The 18,694-nt window shown below is 35.9% G+C and overlaps 2 long non-coding RNA genes across 3 annotated transcripts in view; both read left to right on the forward strand.

Moving 5' to 3' along the window:
- LOC110257663 overlaps positions 1-18,694 on the forward strand; it is a 412,314-nt gene that overhangs the window by 142,775 nt on the left and 250,845 nt on the right. The gene's annotated exons all lie outside the window — the stretch shown is intronic.
- Positions 7,668-18,694, forward strand: part of LOC110257662 — a 37,418-nt gene continuing 26,391 nt past the window's right edge. The window contains exons 1-3 of one of the 2 annotated variants that reach the window (XR_002340580.1): positions 7,669-10,423; positions 12,002-12,161; positions 13,242-13,518. This is a non-coding gene — a long non-coding RNA (uncharacterized LOC110257662). Of the gene's footprint in view, positions 10,424-12,001; positions 12,162-13,241; positions 13,519-18,694 lie in introns of those variants that run through there. The other variant, XR_002340581.1, reaches the window with a different exon arrangement.

Consider the following 18,694-nt stretch of genomic DNA (forward strand, 5'->3'; position numbering starts at 1 on the left):
CTATGGAGGGCAATTTAGTACTATCTATTGAAATGTTAAAACATCCATAGGGGCAAAGATATATGTACATCAGGATTTTTGTTTTAACAATGCATTTGGAAAAATTTAAATGTCTGTCAACAGGGATTTATTAGATAAATGATTAACATCAATATTAAGGAAAGGGAGGTAGTCATTAAAAACCTTGGCATGGAACAATTCCCATGATAGATTGTTAAGAAAAAAAGAAGAAAGTAGTAGAGTATGAAATGTGTTTGTTATTATTTTTTACACATATAGCAGTCTGCCATCACTAGATGAACTTGAATTTTAGAAGATAATTATAGCAAAGTAAGCCTGATAATGGAGGAAAAGGCAACTTTTTTTTTCCATCAAGGGTATTTTAGAGGAGTTGAGGAGGGCTGAGGTCAGATAGGGGAGATATAGTCAAAAGTACTTCCTTTTTTTTCCCCTTCCACTTACATTTTATGATTATTATTTTTTTTAATAGTTATTTCCCCAATACAATTTTTTTTCTACTGTACAGCATGGTGACCCAGTTACACATACAGGTATACGTTCTATTTTCGCACATTATCATGTTCCATCATAAGTGACTAGACATAGTTCCCAGTGATACACAGCAGGATCCCATTGCTAATCCATTCCAAAGGCAATAGTTTGTATCTATTAACCCCAAGTTCCCCACCCACCCCACTCCCTCCACCTCCCGCTTGGGAACCACAAGTCTATTCTCCAAGTCCATGATTTTCTTTTCTGTGGAAAGGTTCATTTGTGCTGTATATTAGATTCCAGGTATAAGTGATACCATATGGTATTTGTCTTTCTCTTTCTGACTTACTTCACTCAGCATGAGACTCTGTAGTTCCATCCATGTTGCTGCAAATGTCATTATTTCATTCTTCTTTATGGTTGTGTGTATGTACCACATCTTCCTAATCCAATCATTTGTCGATGAACATTTGGGTTGTTTCTATGTCTTGGCTATTGTGAATAGAGCTGCAATGAACATGCGGGTGCATATGACTTAAAAGTATTTCTTCTCATTGGTGGGAGGTGAGCTGGCCCCTGTTTCATGTTGGCTGACTGGAGGCCTTTGAGGGTTCCCTGTGGAGGGCTGTGACCCATTGCATATAGGAACAGTGATATCTAATAGTTGTTTTAAATTTGTTATCCGTATTGTATTTCAATTCAGTGATGTTTTGCCAATTTTCACATTATGTTGAGAGTTGTGAATTGGGGAAGCATAGGCACAGGCATGTGGTCATCCCTATGAGAAAAGCTTTGGAAAAGCCAGGTATGAAATGAAAGGATGTGAAAAGTAGGGTGGAGTGAAAGTTCATAGGAAGATAGTTAACTAAGGTGATGTACAGGAAAGATGCATTATTCATACTCTGTCAGTCCCAAAAATTGTTGGGTGAAGAGGAGCTTTTTTTTTTTTTTTTTTTGGTCTTTTTGTCTTTTTGCCTTTTTTTCTAGGGCCGCTCCCATGGCATATGGAGGTTCCCAGGCTAGGGGTCTAATCGGAGCTGCTGCTGCTGGCCTATGCCAGAGCCACAGCAACGCAGGATCCGAAGCCACATCTGCGACCTACACTACAGCTCATGGCAATGCTGGATCCTTAACTCACTGAGCAAGGCCAGGGATCAAACCTGCAACCTCATGGTTCCTAGTCGGATTCATTACCCACTGCACCACTATGGGAACTCCAAAGAGCTTTTAAATGTATTGGACTTGCTGGATTCAAGCAAGATGGGGCTTAAACTTTCTGGGAGAAATAAAGAGAAGTAGGACTCCTGAAGACTGGATAATTTGGAGACACCACTGAAGAGAACAAAAAAGAAAGAAAGAAAAGAAGGGGAGGAGAGAAGGAGGAAGGGAGGGGAGAAGGAAGGGAGGAAAAAAGGAAGGAAGAAAGGAAGGAAAGAAGACTCCTTCTCAGTGTCTGTTATCATAAAAACAAAATGAATTTTAAAAAAGCTTTTGGGTCAGGGCATGTGGATCAGATAACACATTGGAGGGGGAACTTCCCATTCTCGCTGAGTGTATATTCTGAAACAGAAGCTGTGGTTTATCTGAGCTTTCTGAGAAAGATGTTAGGAGCCCACACCTGAGAGAGATGTCCCCTCAAAAGCATTACTTAGCTGAGAGTATGGGGAAGAATAATTTTGTATGAACTTGCTGGGAAGGGAATGAATCCACCTCTCCATTTATAATGTCGAATAGTTGTAGACAAAGCTTTGTTATAAGAAACATTGTCATTGGGAATCCCACAAAACCATACAGTTTGGTGTCTCTATATGACTTCCTGTCTCTCCCTCTTCTGAACCCTGCTTATCATACAGTCTTTCAGTAGAGGCAGAAATAAAATCAGCAGATCACTGACTCAGTGGCAGCATCTTAAGTGGGAGGAGAGCTAGGTACTTGAGTATTTAAGATAGCCATAGTATGAGAAGCTGCGGAGAAGTGAATAAGAAGGCCATGGACTATTGTACAATGTTAAATATTGAGACTAAGATGGAAGACGACTTTCATACACATCCATGTATATGCATATAAAGAAAAGAAATCTAGGAATGAGAAGTAATATTAAGTAACACCGTCTATATTTCAAGTATCATAGTCGGTAGATGATGGATATTATTTTGTTTCAATTTCTCAACAAACCTGAGAGGTTAGATTCAGTTGTCTAATTTTACACATAAAGAAATTGCAGTTGATGGAAATGAAACATCTTGTTCAAGTCTTCACAGTTCACTAAATTCTTTGAGGCAGTATTCAAAATTAGATATCTCTAATTCCATTATTTTTCATTCTGCTACATTATGTTGCTTTGGTAGTTCAAGGCCAAAGGGAGGCAAAACCAAGATTCTCACTTGAAAATTCTCATTCTCTTATATAGTCAAGATATAGTGTAAGTATATGTATTTGTCACCCTACCTTCCAGTTTCCCATTGAAATGGCCAAAGAAATATACAAATATGAGGAAATTATTTGATTAATTTATGAAGGAAATGTATGAGTGTTCATGGTCCTTTTGAATTTTTTTTCAACTTGGATTAAATCAGGAAATCACATTAACCTTGTTAAAAGGGGCAATGTTTATTATCACGAAAGCATTTATTGGGAATTCCCTGGTGGTCTAGTGGTTAGGACTTGGCACTTTCCCTGCTGCAGCCTGGTTTCAATCCCTGGTCTGGGAACTGAGATTCCACCTTAAGCTTCTGCATGCCGTGGCAAAAAAAAAAAAAAAAAAAAAAAAAAAAAGGAATTTGTTAAGAACTTAGTATCTAGAGCCAGAGTGCCTGGGTTCAAATCCCATTTCCTTCAATTATAAGTTTACAGTATAAAAATTATATAGCTTTTGTTACTTATCATGCCCTCGCCTTGTTTTCCACATATGTGAAATGAAACTGTTATGAGTGCCAAATGAATTGATATTTGTAAATAGCTTAGAATGGTACCTAGTGCATAGTAAACCTAAATAAATATGTGTTGGATGAAAAATAATTTAAAGGAATCTTTTTTTATTTTGTGCGAGGGACTTCTAAGCAAGAAGACAACTTTAGCACTAGAGTCTAATTCTTGCTTTTCTGAATCCCTGTCTAAATGACCGTGACATATGAAAAAATGGCCACCAAAAACAACCCATTACTCATTCCTGGAACCTGTGAATGTTACCCCCTATGGTTAAAAAAAAAAAAAAAGGACTTTGCATATATGTGACTGAGTTAAGGATCTTGAGATAGAGACTTTCTCTGACTTCTCTGAATGAGCCATCAATGAAACCACAAGTGTCCTTAGAACAGGGCAAGGAATGGATTCCCTCATATAGCCTTCTCCTGGGAGCACAGCCCAGCCAACATTTTGATTTTGGTCCAGTGAAACCTTGTCAGACTTCCAGCCTTTATAGCCAATTGTAAGAGAGTAGGGTTGTATTGTGTCAGTCATCCAGTTTTCAATAATTTGTTATAGCAGCCATAGAAAACTAACACAATGACAAAAGGTATATATGAATGGAGAAAAATTTACATTAGTGCTAGAGATTAGGGAAGGATAAATGTCAATTTCCACTCCATATATATTACAAATATCTATTTAAAGGAAGACATAGGACTGATGTTTGAGCCATTTATAATAAAAGAGCAGTATGTCCAGAAAGGGAGTTGACACCACTAATTTCAGGTGGCTCACATCTAAAGTTCAAAGCATGCTGTGGTGCAGCTGGAACACACTACCTAGACTTCCCCTCAAAAACATAGCCAAACCAAGAGAATGGTGAAGCAAGGAATTATTCCTGGCAAAAGTTCCTATGCTAAACGACTCTGTGAAAGTAGCAGCAGGGCTGGGCTGAGAGTTGAATGTTGCTTCCTGTCATGAGAATCCTTGGCAAAAACAGAGAAGAGGTTTTTCATCACATATGAAACTCTCTGCTGGACATACTCTTGACTCCACACTTCTACCAGTGAACTAGTGAATTAGGAGAAATTTCTAGTAAATACATTTTTTTTTTCTGTTTTACCTTGCTTTACAATTTGGCAGAGACCTCAGTCTATTTTCCAAGAGTTCCATCTCAGATGAACTTTACTGACAAGAAAATATTATTTGGCCTTCCTAGACATTTCTTTATAAGGATACATAATTAGGAGAAAATAAATAGACCTAAGGAAATGTATTGTAATTCAAAGGCTATCCTGAAAAATTAAAACAAATACTTTTATCTGAAAGAGATTTACTGTAGGAAACAAAAGAAAATCAAGAAAACATTAACTCTTGAGGCTAGACCAAGCAGTCATGATGAAAGAATTATCAACGCACACAAAACATTGAAGGAAGATGGAAAATACTGTAAAAAAAAATGCTGTGGAGAAATATAAGCTGTAGCTAAAGTGTTTTATTAAGAATCTTGATATAATGGTTTTGAGCCTGTATTTTTCTCTCACATTCCAGAACGTAAATCAATGAGATTTTGAGATTTTTCTCATAAATGTTATGGAGTGAGTACACAAGCATTATTCTTGATGACACTGTACAGGAATTTCACTTGCTGGTTTCATGTTGCCTTTTGCTCCAGTTTAATTGTTTACAGTGTGTGATTGACATTCACATTTAAAAATAGTTTTTGATTAACAGCTCCTGACATAACCTAGAACAACAAAAAGTAAAACACTGAAAACTGACAATTTCATTGAGAAGTTATTATTTTTTTTTGGAAAACGATTTGACAAATATGAGAGGAGCTTCCAAGTTACTATAAAGCTGATAGAAATCTATTAGGAAAAAACTACCTGGAATTCACTACATGATCTACTCAGATTTTTCTTCACAAAATATAGCCACATAAGAAAATATTTTTTTGTTCTACTCCACTACTTGACTATTACACATAAAGTGTTTTGTTTCAGAAACCAGTTAGTGATCATTCTCTTTCATAAGCACCTCTTTGTGATGCAATCAGAGTATTTCAACAACCAGTTTTTCCCAAAGTTTTGGACACGATAGCCCCTTAAAACCAAAGGACTAAGAGGTTTGATGTCAATGCAATGAATTCTGAGAACTATATTACTCAAAAATAGAGATACACTTTCAGAAAGATATCCTGAGAAGCTCCACAGACCCACTTACTAGCAAATCAACCAAAAAAAACTAAAGTCTCTGGAAGTTGTCCTAGAGCATACAAGAAATGGAAAAAATGTTCACTTGAGAAAATCTATTAAATACTGGTAAAAACAGTGAGAGATACTGGCATTTGAGACATGACCATACCCTAAGTTTAGTGTAATGGAAACCCTACTGCTAACAAAGGGCCCCTCCCCCCACCTCTCAGTCTAGGGCTAAGATAACTACCAAGAAGAAGCAGGAGGCCAACATAGCTCATTCCCTCAAGCCCCATGTTGCAGAAGCTCTATTCCAGGAAAGACTATAAATAGCTACATTTAAAAGGGATAAAGATCTCAAATCAATAACCTAATATTCCACCTTAAGACACAGTAAAAGGAATGGCAAATGAAACCTAATGTAAACAGAAGAAAACAATGAAGCTAAGACTGAAAATTAAAGAAGAGAGAAACAACAGACAGTATCAATGAAAGCAAATTTATTTCTTTGAAAAGATCAATAAAAATGATAAATCTTGAGTTATATGATCAAGAGAAAAAGAGAAGACTCAAATTACTAAAATCATAAAAGAGAAATTATTACTAAAAACCTTAAAGAAATAAAAATAATTCTGAAGTAATACAATGCTATAAAAATATATCAATGAATTAGAAAACTTAGATGAAATGAACAAATTCCTCTAAAGAAAAATTACCATACTGACTCCAGAAGAAACAGAAAATGTGAATGGAGCTATATCTTAAAAAGTTGATATTGTAATAATGAACTAAACACAAAGAAAAGCCCATTCCCATATGGGTTCACAACTGATTCATATGAAACATTTAAAGAATTACTATAATTTTTTTCACAAAGTTTTCCAAAAAATAGAAGACAGGAGATTCATTTTATGGGCTAATTTTACCCTGATACCAAAGTCAGATAAAGAAACCAAAAAGAGGAAACCACAGACTTGGAACTTTGAATTTTAATTTTTTTCCCAGGCTAGCACTATGTGGTACAATACTCTCTCATGATTCTGGGCAGTGACAGCCACCACAGCTTCCAGTCTGCCATGTGATCACAAGGGTCAACAACCAATCCACTGACAACCATTCTGTATCTACACAACTAATCTGTTTTTCGCTTTCAGTACAGTATTCAATAAATTACATGAGCTCTCCAACACTTTTTTTTATAACATGGACTTCATGTCAGATGATTTTGCCCAACTGTGGGCTAAAACAGGTGCCCTGAGCATGTTTAGGTAGGTTAAGCTAAGCTATGATGTGCAGGAGGTTAGGTGTATTAAACACATTTTTGACTTATTATATATTCAAATTATGATGAATGTAACTATGTTGTAAGTTTAGGAAGACCTGAATATATATATCTTTATTTGAATGATTTAAAGGTAGAGTCAAAGTATGCTCCTGGAATGGGGATATTGAATATTTAAGATATCAATCCTTCCCTAATTATGTACAAATAAGGAAATTCTAATAAAAAATCCCAGTAACAATTGATAATAAAATTAATAAAAATTAATTAATTTATTTTATTATGGCTCATTGCCCCAAAGGTGTTAGAAATCACCAAGGCACCAAATGAAGGAACACTTTGAAATACCGATGTGATGAGAAACAGAATGAATGAAAAGACTGAGTAGCTAATCCTTTTGTAAGGCTAGGTGATTTTCATTTCTTTGCTTAAAAAAAATTGAAAGAGACCCACTGGAGTGTTTAGCTGACAAATTATTTGCATATTACTCAGAAGGATTTTAAATAATTGGGTGAACAACGTTTCCCAAAACACATATCCGTAAAAGACAGAGTGTCACAAAAAGGGTAGACGCAGAACTCTATTTCATTGAGGGCTCAGAATATTACATCCATTCAACAAGTGACGTTTTTCACAGATAAATGATTTACTTGAGAAAAATGTTCCCTACATCTCAGGTATGTAGTCCTTTTCATGTTTATTGTAATTTATTAAATATATATTTTAATTTTGTTGGTTTTTTTTTTTTTTTTTTTTTTTGGCTGTACCTGTGGCGGCATGTGATGTTTTCTGGGCCAGGGATTGAGCCCATGCAACAGCAGTGACCTGGGCAGCTGCAGTGACAATGCTGGATATTTAAGCCATTCTGCCACAAAGGAATCCCTAATTTTGTGGTTTTAATCAACTGTGTAGTAAGAATTGTAATGACAACTTATTTCACATGTGGTTTTTAAAATTTAGAGTTTAGAGTCATAATATAAAAGTCAAGGGAGTATGACTTTCAAACATAAGATGTATTTAATCATGATAAAATCTGTGACAGCTATGGAATAATATATATTCAGGAGGAAGAGTAAAGATATACATATCCTATAAAAAATAGCTTGCTCATATATATTTAAACGGAAAATGGCTAGCTGCAAATCAACATGGTGTCTGGAATTTACTGGATATGTGTAAAAGAGCAGTAAAACCTTATCAATAAGGACCAATGAATGAAGGTTGAAGATGGGAGTGACTCCTTTCTGTAATAAAGCTAACAAAGCAAGAGCAGAATTTTTACTTCCTATACTGGTAACTTTAAGCTCTGCTGATTTGCAGGTCTTAGTCTCCAAGGGATGACTAAGTGGATGCAACAATGACTTCACTGAACTGGAAGATGAGACTGCCACCTGACTCTCTTTGGTTCCTATTGATACTGAATTGACAGATTGAGGGGGAAAGTTTAACCTCCCTGGTAGAGTGGTTGATCCAGAGTATCAATGTCTCTTAGTGCATCCATGTACAATAGTAAAAATGAATAAAAAGCTAAGGATTCCAATTAGCAGAAAGGTTGGTTAAAAGGGCACATGGAACAGGTAGGGGGAGAAACGGAGGAGTCATAGATATCAACTATGGTCTCAAGGCTGTTACAGAAACAAGGGAAGTAGTAGCTCTGTATATAATTTTCTTACTTGTTATATAAATATTTTCTTTATTTTCCCTATCATTTGATTTTAGATATATTGATAGTGGTTAATTTTGCAAGTTAAACATCACATTAAATAATATATAGGTAGGATTATTAGCGAATTAGAAGAGGAATTAACATCTTCCACAATTGGACATGGGGATTCTAGGTCTTCCTTTCATGGGAGAAGACGGAGAGAAAGAGAGATTATCTTTGTCTCCATGAGGTAAAGTTGCTAGAAAAAAGCATGATGATCATGTTATTTTTGTTACATTAAGTTCAAATATGGGAATAGAGATGAAAATGGATGCTAAGGAGGCAAAGGGGTAGTCTGTGCTAGACATTTTTTTTTTTTAGTGCTAGACATTTTTGTTTTCAGCTCCATTTTCCATGTTTTCCCCTGTATTGAAAAATGTTGGATATTGACAAACTAATTCCCAGATTTCCTTGCGAGTTAGCTTCCTTTTAGGTTGTGTTTGTGAAAGGCACTGGTGAGAATTGAGGGCAGGAGAAAGAGAGACTGCACATTTTCTTTTTTTAATTAAAAATTACTTTATTGCTGAAAAATGGTCCCCAACAATCTGAGGCTTCAGCGCTTTGAAATCTTTTTGCAATAGTAACATCAAAGACCACTGATCACCATAACAAATATCAGCATAATGAAAAGCTTGAAATATTGTGAGAATTATCAAATGTGACAGAGACAAAGTTAGCAAGTTCTGTTGGAAAAATGGCACCAATAGACTTGCTGCATTCAGGATTGCCACAAATGTTCAATTTGTTAAAAACACAGTATCTGTGAAGCACCATAAAGCAAAGCACAATAAAACAAAGTGTGCCTGTAATTAAAGACCCTATATATTTTGGGAAGTTTTGTGTCTTACACTTATGTTCATATTTAAAGCAAAATCCTTTCTCAGTGGTGTTTTTGTCAAACAGATCCCATTAGACTATCATGTTTGTTTTCCTCAAGTTGTTTTTCTAAAGTTTGTTTTTTCCCTCTGAGAAGATCTTTTCACAAGCATGGGCACCAAATAGCTCCTCTTTTCCATGTGTCTCTTAAAAATACTTCATGAGAGAATTTTCAAACCTATACTGTGAGTTGACCCCTCTTGGCTCTCACGTTGTCTCTCATTATCAGCATCCAAATATTATGGACCTTCAGGGTAGCTGGATGATTCCTCAACTCTGATAAAACTATCACGGGATTTCATTGTCCAGCTCTGTTGATCACTGAGCATGCTTCGTTAATTATAATGTTACATGATCCCTACTGGATTTTCTTGTTTCTTCCTGTAAACAAGACTTAGTCTTCACTAGCTCTTTAAAAGCACTCTTATCAAGCCAGCTTATATTGAGTGTGTTTTGCCACACGTGGCCTTGTCTCTCCACCAAGCTTTCAATAGACTCTACTGCAGTGAGCTTGCATTGGAATCACCTGGAGGCTTGTAGGAACACGGGCTGCAGAGCGTCACCGCCACAGTGTCTGGTTGGTAGGCGGAGAATGATGCTGGGCAGAGAATTTATATTTCCTAACAGATTCTCAGGTGATGCTGATACTGCTGATCGGGGACTTCGAGGCTCTACAATGTGCCTTGTTCCTCCTACTGTTTGCCAATTTTCACAGCTACAGCCACTTAACTCACACAGAATTCTGCCCCACGCACGTACGAAGAATACAGGCTTTTCATTGGTTCAGTATGACTACGTCACTTTACGTCCGATTTGGCGTGGATAGCTTAGCTGAACCTTTGGTGAGTTCCAGCTTCCTTAGTTCATCCCTTTTGGATTCCTTGCTGGGCACGCTATTTCCTCTGGGACTAGGACATTTGGATTTGCCTTGCTCAGTTCCTTCTGCAGGCTGAAGATGAGCAGGTAAGTTCACTTCCCACATCTGGGAATCTATCTGGTTGCCTTCTGGGCTTTTGTGAACCTGTGCTCACTCTGGTTTTTCCTGGTTTGCCTGTGCTGATTTCTTTCCGTTGCTTGTTGTTAAGACTTTGATGTTTGCCTTTTCTATGCCAGTGAGCCTAGTGTTCTGGGGCTGGTATTCCTGGGCCTGATTTCAAATACCCCAGGCTACGTTCTCTGCTTTTCAAACATGGATTGTTTATTAGGTTGAACAGCGTTGTTAGTATTTCTGTGCTCCACATTCTTTCCCTCCTTATGTGTTTCCAGACCCCTCAACCACAGGCTCCATCCTCCTCAAGCTGAGACTTAGTGCTGGCTTGGTCTTTTTTCTCTATAAATGATTACTTTTCTGGTAAGTTCTTGTACCTTGGCTGTAAGGTTCTAATGTCATCTACGTGTATGACTTAGATCCAGTAAGTCAACTACTTTTTTTTTCTCCTTTTTAAAATTGTGTTCAAGAAGGTCTGTGGGCTTGCTCAGCAAAGGGTATTGGCTTTCAGCATGTCAGGGCAGCTTGTTAGAAATGCAGAGAGCCTGGGGCTCCACCTCAGATGTGATGAGTTAGAATCTACGTGTAACAAGAGCCCCAGGTGACTCTCATGCACATTGTAAAGAATCAGTGTTCGGTATAGCGCCTCTAGGATGGACTGCTCCCACTGGTGACTAATTGTGACTCTCACCCTAACAATCAATACCTTTTCCAACTTTCTTATCACCACTGATGTGATTTTACAAACCTATATTGGGTGAGTTTCCTGCTGATAGGGTGAACTATGACCAACAACCCATGATCCTGTGGTACCCAGGGTCTCTCTATTTCTTGGGATATCTCTTGCAACAAGGCCTTCTCAACCATGTCGGCTTACCAAAGGAATACTTCTTCATGCTTTTGGCCATGATCTTATGTGGACTAGGATGTTAGGCAGCCTGTGGGTCCAGGGAGGATAAGGACCACTCAAGTTTAACACTGCATTACAGGTGCTTAATATAATGCTGGCCTACAGTAGGTGACCATCCAAGCATATCTCATCAGCATTTATTATGGAGAATGTGTTGAAGTAGATTACGCCAGGTCAACTAACTCCACCCCAGAGCTTCTCTGGTGGATGGGGCCAGAAGTATTGGTCTGAATGGTGATCAGTGAATGGTCTTGTTGCCAGAAACCCATCCCTAAAGGATTAGGACTCCAGCCAATTGACATGAATCCACAAGTTAGGTCGAACCACTGTGAGAAGGGGGCTAATAAGATATATACGGAGTGTTAGAGCCTCAGTCAAGATTGCCTCCATTCCGGATAGGGCTACAGCCCCCAAAAGAAGGAAGCTGTCACATTAACCTGGACACCCAGATGGAAAGGCCTGTATTCATAAGTAGTGCCAGAGAAAGAACATGGGTTCTAGAATCCAAGCTGAGTTTATGTGATCTTGAGTAACTTTATCCTAATATGGTTTTCCTTGGCAAATGAAAATGCATGTCTGTGGTCTGATAGAGGACTCAAAGTGTAGATGCTTAATTTAATGGTGGTTATTATTTTTATTATAGGGAGAATCATATTCTCATGTAAGTCTATGGACTTCAGTGATGCTCCAGATTCTTTGAATTTTGACCTGAGTGCTTGGAGGATTGAGTAGCTTGTGTAGAAACTTGTTCAGGATCTGAGCAGAAGGAAGCATGCATGCTCGAAGCACAAATATTTAGCTAGGTATGTTGGAGGACTTCTTTTCTCTTGTGATTTGATGACTGTCTTTAGTATTGTGTTTGGATTCCTTTTTCCTTTCTGTGTGTTTATCTATTATAGATTTTTAGTTTTCAGGTACCATAAAACCTCGTGGTATAGCAGTCTGTATATATACATGATTGTTTTATGCTGCTGATCGCTTAATGTCAAATGCATTTTAAATATCATTCATTTGTCTTCTCATGATTATTAGTTTTGATATCATATTTTCCATCTAATTGTTTTGTGTATCCCTGAACTGTTTATTGTGGATACAGATGATTTTATCACTTTTGTCTTTTAACCTCCCTACTAGTTAGTGTATAGATGGTTTTCTACATTTACTCTATGTTTGCCTTTACCTGTGAGCATTCACACTTTGTAATTCTGTTTCCAGTTGTGGCCTTTTCTGCCTAGAGAAGTTCCTTTAGCATTTGTTGTAAAACTGGTTTGGTGTTGCTGAATTGTTTTAGCTTTTGCTTGTCTCTAAAAATTTTCATTTCTCCATCAAATCTGAATGAGAGCCTTGCTGGGTAGAGTATTCTTGGTTGTAGGGTTTTTTTCTTTCATCACTTTAAATATATTATGCCTATCCCTTCTGGCCTGTAGAGTTTCTGCTGAAAAATCTGTTCCCTTGTATGTTATTTGTTGCTTTTACTATTTTCTGTCTTTTCATTTTGGTCAGCATGATCTATATATGTCTCTGTGTGTTCTTCCTTGGGTTTATCCTTAATGAGACTCTCAGTGCTTCCTAGATTTGAGTGACTACTTCCTTTCCCATGTTTGGAAAGTTTTCAGATATTATCACTTCAAATATTTTCTCAGATCCTGGGTGATACAGGATTTGATTATATCACATGTGCCCCCCCCCACCATCTTGTTGTGGTTTCTTTTTTGTGTATTTGGACATAGAATATATTTTTGATGGGTTCTGGTCTTTTTTTTATTGTTGGTTTCTCAGCAGCTAGTTGTGATTTTGCTTTCCTCATGAAAGGAGGTGAGCTCAAGGTCTTCTACTCCACCACCTTGCTGCTCTGGGCCCCACAGTTTCTTTTTTTCCCTTAGATTTCTCATAATGCCTCCAGGAAAGTCTGAAGCAGACTGGATGACTGAGACTTCTGGGTTTTGCTTGACAGTGCAATTCCAGGGGTCACGTGGCAGCTTGTGCTCCAGTAGTCTTGGTAGTGCAGTGCACTGCACCCAGCAGCAGCAGTGATGCTGGACTCTTGGTAGTTTTCAGGGTCAGTATACAATGGATGACTTAAGGTATCTTGATTCAAATGGACAAATTTAGAAGAGTTGATGTAACAGTTTTAAAACAATAAATAAAGCATGACAGAAATGAATTCTTTTCCTTATATTTTTTACTTAAAATTTGAGAAATTTTAGGTGCCAGTGTAAAAATGTGAAAAACACTTTATAGGGTCTATGAGCAAAAAAGATCACTCTGCAGAAATTTAAAGACTAGCTCATAATCATATTTCTAATCCAGTTCATGGGAAAGACAAAAAGAGAAAGTGCATAACAAGCTATTTCCTTTTGAGAGAGTAAGTTAGAGCTTACACAAATGGCTTCCACTTCTCTTTCCTTGGTGATAACATACCAACATGGCCACACCTAATTAAGATTGAAGGTGGGAAATTTAACCTGTAGCTAGATGTCCGTGTGCTCAGGTAAATTCACTGACCTTAATAAAGATAAGGTTTTCATTGGAAAATAGTAGTCACTGCCACAGAAATTGTTCAAAAGTCAATTTCACAGTCTTAAGTTTATATTATAAAGTGTCTTATATTTTATATAATACTTGTATAGTACTTATATTATAAATATCTAATGAAGTTTCTGTTCCCTGGCATCCAGAGTCTTCCTGTCCTCTAGAATAAACTGCCTATGACCCATTATTCCTACCTCTAGGAATATGCATTCATTTAACAAAATATAGATCAAATGTCCAGAACTCTAAGGATATAGTTTTTAATAAGACAAATATGATCCCTGCCCTCATGAAGCTTATACTGAGGGAGGGGTGTCTGATGACAATATTAAGGAAAGATACTACAAAATAGGGATACATTTTAGCAAAAGTAGGTGCATTATATATTTCAGACCCAAAGCAGAGTTGCAGTCAGAGGCATTCTACATGATTTTTAGATATCTATGTATCTTTTACAAGTGTTGATGGAATAGCCACAAAATTAGCATATATATTGCTACAAATTCTTTTTAATTCCAAGAAATAAAAATAGATGATATTCTCTTGGTTACAGAAGACACAAACTTTTGTTTCAAATTCAGGAAACCTATAAAAATTTTAAAGCAGCTCTTGTGTTAGAGGCAATATACACAGAATTTTCAGAATTCATGGAAATAAATTATAATGAAAACAATAAATGCCAGTACTGTAATATACAGCTAAAGCATTGACCAAGGAAAAAATCCATAACCTTAAAAATGTATGTCAGTTAAAAAGCAAGATTAAAAGATAATTGAAGTAAGAATCAGACTGAATTAAATAAGGAATAAAAAGGAAAATGGATGTCATCAATAAAGATAAAAGCACAAATGAATGAGTTAGGACAAATAATAGAACTAAAAATTCTAAATTATGATTCTTTGATTTAAATAATAGGCAGATATTTAGCTAAGCTAATCGGGAGAGAAAGCACAAATGCATGAAATAAAAAATGATAATAGGCAAAAATGATAATAGGCAAAACAAAAAGACAATCTATGGACTGGGAGAAAATATTTGCAAATGATGTGACTGACAAGGGATTAACTTTCAAAATATACAAACAGCTCATGTAGCTTAGTATTTACAGAAAAAAATTTAAAAAATTGGCAGAAGATACCAATAGACATTTCCCCAAAGAAGACATAATAGATGACCAAGAGGCACACAAAGATGTTTAACAGTAATTATTAGAGAAATGCAAATCAAAACTACAATGAGGTACCACCTCACACTGGTCAGAATTGGCCATCATTAAAAAGTCTACAAATAAAAAATGCTGGAGAAGGTGTGGAGAAAAGGGAACCCTCCTACACTGTTGGTGGGAATGAAAATTGGTGCAGCCCATATGGAAAACAGTATGGAGATTCCTCAGAAAACTAAAAATAGAACTACCATATGATCCAGCAAGCTCACTCCTGGGCATATATCCAGAGAAAACTCTTCAATTCAGAAAGATATATGCACTCCAATGTTCATAGCAGCACTGTTTACAACATCCAAGACATGGAAGCAACCTAAATGTCCATTGACAGATGAATGGATAAAGAAGATGTGTTATATAGTCAGTGGAATATTACTTAGCCATAAAAAGAATGAAATAATGGCATTTGCAGCAACACAGATGGACCTAGAGATTGGCATAATAAGTGAAATAGGTCAAAGACAAATATCACATATGTGGAATCTAAAAATGATACAAATGAACTTATTTACAAAAAAGAGACTCAAAAACATAGAAAATGAATTTATGATTACCAAAGGAGATAGCAGGGAAGTAGGGAGATAAATTAGGGGTTTGGGATTAATATATACACACTACTATATATAAAATAGATAACCAATAAGGACCTACTGTATAGCACAGGGAACTATACTTAAGATCTTGTAATAACCTATAAGGGAAAAGAATCTGAAAAATATATACATATACATATTTACATGTGTACATATATATATGCACACACACAAACTGAATCACTTTGCTGTACACTTGAAACTAACACAATATTGTAAATTAACTATACTTCAATAAAAAAGCCAAGTCTTTGTAGCTTATCTAGTTCTTATTAGAGTGAGAACTACTCTTTTCACTTTCCATATTTTAATTGGAGGCCAAATTAAAATATTATTCTGGTTTAACCATTCTCCAAGAGCTGAGTATTTAGAATTGTTTTAATTTTACACTATATTAAATAATTTAAACATCTCTGTTTTTATATAAAAAAGAAATTATAGGGAAATCAGCATAGGAAAAGATAAAAACTATTTTTCAGCTTTATGCTAAAAAATGTGAAAATTGGGTGAAATGGATACTTTTCTAGAAAAATGTACTTTACCAAAAATTGACCATGAAATTGATAGAAAATCATATCAGACTAATTTCCATAGAAAAATTTGAGAGAATTATCAGATTATTCCACTAGGTAGAAACACAAAAAATATCCAGTTAGATGACTTCACTGGAACAGTCTATATAGCTTTTAAAGAGCAACTATTTTACTTCAAAGCATGAAAAATGAACAGAGCCAAAAGCTACTTATTTTCCAAGAAACTATTTTAAAAATGATACCACAATTTGAAATAAAAAATCACACGAAAAATAAAACTATAGACCAAGCTAATTTAGGAAAATTGATGCAAAAAGTCAACATACAATATTTATAAACCGACAAGACATTAAAAGAGCAAATCCATGGTATGAATGGTTTACTTCAGGAATGCAAAGCTCATATAGTAACAGGAAATCTACTCCATTCATCACCATAGTACATCTAAGAAAAAATTTTATTTATTCCATAAATGCCGAAAGACCTATGGCAAAGTTCAAAGCCTTGATTTAAAAAAAATAGTTAATAAAATAAGAATATATGGATATTTTTTATTACTCAATGAATTTTTATTACATTTATAGTTGTACAACAATCATCACAACCCAATTTTATAGCATTTCCATTCCAAACCCCAGGTGCATCCCCCGACCCGCCAACCTGTCTCTTTTGGAAACCCTAAGTTTTTCAAAGTCTGTGACTCAGTATCTGTTCTGCAAAGAAGTTCAGTCTGTCCTTTTTTTAGATTCCACATGTAAGTGATAGCATATGATGTTGGTGTCTCACTCTCTGGCTAATTTCACTTAGCATGATAATTTCTAGGTCCATCCACATTGCTGTAAATGCTATTATTTCTTTCCTTTTAATGGCTGAGTAATATTCTCTCGTGTATATGTACCACATCTTCTTGATCCACTCCTCAGGTGATGGACATTTAGCTAGTTTTCATGTCTTGGCTATTGTATGTAGTGCTACAATGAACATGGGAGTACATGTTTCTTTTCAAGTCATGATTTTCTTTGAATAGATGCCTAGGAGTGAGATTGCTGGATCAAATGGTAATTCCATTTTTAGTTTTCTGAGGAATCTCCATACTGTTTTCCACAGTGGTTGTACCGGTTTATATTCCCACCAACAGTGCAATAGGGTTCCCTTTTCTCCACACCCTCTCCAACATTTATTGTTTGTAGACTTTTTGATGATGGCCATTCTGGCTGGTGTAAGGTGGTAGGTACCTCATAGTGGTTTTGATTTGCACTTCTCTAATAATGAGTGAGTTGAACATCTTTTCATGTGTTTTATTTATTTATTTATTTATTTATGGCCATCCGTATGTCTTCTTTGGAGAATTGCCTGTTTAGATCTTCTGCCCATTTTTTTTCCATCATAAGTGACTAGATATAGTTCCCAGTGCTACACAGCAGGATCTCATTGCTAATCCATTCCAAAGGCAATAGTATGCCCCTTTTTTGATAGGTTTGTTTGTTTTCTTAATAACATATCTATCTCACTCTAAGGCCAGCCTCATGTTTAATGGGGAAATATTAGATGCATTCCTACTAAAGAAAAGAACTAGATACAGATATCCACTATTACTCTTATCATTTAATGTTATATTGGAAACACTAGCTAAAACAATAGACAAGTGGAAGAAATTAGTTTTAATTAGAAAGAACTAAATAAAACTATCCTTCTTTGCAAATGTTGTGACTGTATTCATAGAAAAATCAGGAAAATCAAATGAAAAAACAATGTGTCATCAGTAAACTAGTGAGGTGAAAAGTAATAAACAGAAATCAATACCTTTCATACGTATACACAGCTACCAGTAAGATTGTTGTTATAATGGAATAAATAACATAATGGCAACTGTTTGCATAGGTAATGAATTTAGACAGTACCTCTCAGTTCGTATTGGATTTGTTTCATAATAGAGTTTTATATACAATTGAGCTAAGCTGTATTAAGCCAATAAGAGATATATATATTTGTTTTTAAGACTTAGGAGAATTAACAATAATTAGAACCCACTAAATCTACTCGTACAGATTATACCTTGTTCACTTTTTTGTATGTATAATTTTATATCAATTATGGTAAGCTTTTGCAGGATATTATGTAAAGTCAAGAACTCCTTATAGAACAGAACCTTTTGAGAGCAGTCTACTGTTAAACCTTTAAGCATTGAATTCTAGTAGCAGATTTTGGGGGGAGTTATAGTTTCATATATTTATGATGTGAGAATCTGTGGTGCTCTGGGCTGGGGGGTATCCATTAAGATTTATTATTTTCCATTAAAAGCAAAAAGCATGCTCAAGGGGACTGTTGTTAAAAACTGACTTGATTTAAGGAGGGAAGAAGTTTCATAAACAAATGAATCACTGGGAGATGGTTAATCAGCTTTGTGTGACTCATTATAAGATTCCTTTGGCATTCCTCTGTGGTTCAATGGGTTA

Source organism: Sus scrofa, chromosome X (assembly GCF_000003025.6).
Source record: "Sus scrofa isolate TJ Tabasco breed Duroc chromosome X, Sscrofa11.1, whole genome shotgun sequence".
NCBI classification, from domain to species: Eukaryota; Metazoa; Chordata; class Mammalia; order Artiodactyla; family Suidae; genus Sus; species Sus scrofa.